This window comes from Hydra vulgaris, chromosome 01, assembly GCF_038396675.1.
Source record: "Hydra vulgaris chromosome 01, alternate assembly HydraT2T_AEP".
NCBI lineage: Eukaryota > Metazoa > Cnidaria > Hydrozoa > Anthoathecata > Hydridae > Hydra > Hydra vulgaris.
In genome coordinates, this window is record NC_088920.1 from 54,687,501 (window position 1) to 54,690,000 (window position 2,500).

The following is a 2,500-nucleotide window of genomic DNA, read 5'->3' on the forward strand; positions in this document are numbered from 1 at the left end:
TAACAGAATGTTTTTGCTTGCATTATATAGTTTTCTTAAGTTAGTGTAATTAGTAATTGCCCATTTGAAGTCGACTTGTTCACCATATAGGCTTTTAAGAACAAGAATCCATATCATATAGAAAAAATTACGCTGTTTTCACCATCTTTTTTTCCTCATTCATAACTAGGGCTACCTTCTCAAACATCCTCAAGGTCAGCACGTATAGAGCATCTGCCATGAACCTTAAGAATAAATTATCATTATTAAATATATATTAAAAAAAATTTTAAATGCACTCTTCACTGAAATAAAAATTTGATTGATAAAAATGAAAATTGATAAAAATGAAACCCTGGTGCAACTCCAACATGTGAGAGAAACTGCAGAGAAACCAGAGAAAAGAGATGTTGAGAATATTTGTGAGAATGGTACTCCAATGTTGGAAGTAGTAGTGTCACAATGTGACTTCTCGGAACAAAGTTGATCTGATTGGATTTTCTTTTTACAGATATGTCAAAGAGTTTGTTACTCACCTGTATAAAATCTTATTGCATCTTGGTAAAATTGTCATGCTAAAATCTTGTTGTAAAATTGCCAATGCTAAAAGCTTGTTCATGGGCAACTGATTGAGAGTATACTTTAAATGAAACAGCAGCCTTCTGTGAAGTATCTTTCTCTATTCTCTTTTATTTGTGGCTTCCTTGCAAAGACAACTCATTTTAAAAAATATTATGAATTATTAAACTATATAACATAAAAACATCACAAACGTGTGACCAAAACTAAGAAATTAGATTTACTCTTTAATTGAACAACAGTGACTTAAGTTGGCATGCTTTTTTACAAAATAAATGGTTAAAAAACATATTAATGTTCAGATTTTGATAAAAATAAAATAAGCCAACGACGAGTATGTTGTTGAGACTTATATATTTTTTGTAAACACGATTTAATATGAGCACAATTCTATTAATATCGGAACTCTCGTGCTTATTTGGTGCATAAAAATCATTTAATGAAGTTATTGTGAGTGTTTTTTTGTGTGCAAATTTGTATGTATTAGAACAGAAGAATGTATTATAAAATATAAAATATATATGTATTATAAAATATGTATGTATTAGAGCAGAAGAAAATTATCTTTGTCTTTCTAACAAAACATAAAGTTTTAGCTTGTTTGTGAGCTTCTAAAAAATTTTTTCGTACGTATACCTGTCTCAAAAATAAGTATGCTTATAAAAATATGCACCAACAAGGGCCGTAGTGCAATCAAAAATCCTTTCGGGCAAGGAGAAAAAATGCCGCTTCAAATTCAATAATTTTTTTAATGTTTAATTTGATTCAAATTTTGATAAACCTACTTAAAGCACATTTAAAATCAATTTTAAATCATGCTTTGTGGTTGAAAGTCATTGAAAAAATTACCAGGCATTAGCTTTTTTAATAAACGTTAAAATTAGACACATTCAGACAAAATTTATTTTTCTAGCTTTCAATGATGCAAAGTTATCAATAATTTCATTGTAACACAGAGATTTTACCAGGGGATTTTTAATTGACAAAATGGCAAGATTAGTCAAACGTTTTTGACCCATGGAGGATCTTAGATAATTTTTCAAAAGCTTAAGTTTGCTAAAGCTACGTTCACATGATGCCACAGTGACGGGTAGCGTGAGAAAGATTCTAAGAGCAATTTCAATGAAAGGGTATGCCTCAGTCAAAGAATAGGTGTGCATAAATTGCAAGATTTTCAATGGATTTGCGTTTTTTAAATCTGGAATCAGGACATTGGCTTGAAACTTAAAGCTTTCAATTTCAGATGGAAATTCATTAGCATTAAGATCACGAATATATTTTTGACAAAGTTTATCTCCACATTTCTTAAGATCTTCAACTGACATACTTGCAAGAGAGTTACCATTTAGAAACTCAAAATCTGATGAAATCTCAGCCATTGTTTCAAATCTCCAGTGTAATTGTGTAATTATACTGTCAAAGACTATATTACAATTAATTTCAAAATCTTTTTCTGGAGGTATGTGTGAACTTTCTTCCCTTGTTTCATCATCAAACATCCTTTTTGCTTTTCGTTTTTTTTTTACTGAAAAGCTAGCTTTAATGTCAAGATCTTTTGATATTATTTCAGCTATTTTCATGCTGTTATGAATGCCCCTGTCTCGAAGATTTTGTATAGAAGCAATCAGACCAGCAAATTTTTTGATGCAATATCAATTGTCATATTTTTTGATTGTAAGCTGCGATTCTCTCTGTCAATTAATGTGAGTACCATGTTCTAAAGGTCAAGCCAGAAAAGAAACTCAAAATCAACTTGAATCAAAATCTTTCTAGCTCCGGACCTTGTTTCAGCATTTGGCAGAGAATCATTACTAATTTCTTGTAAAACATTGCAAACATTTGTGATTTGATTATTTAGTGAATGGATAGCCTCCTTTTTGACAGACCAGCGTGTTTCACTTTGACTTTTTAGGGTGACTTCAAGTGTTTTCATCAGTTTGTC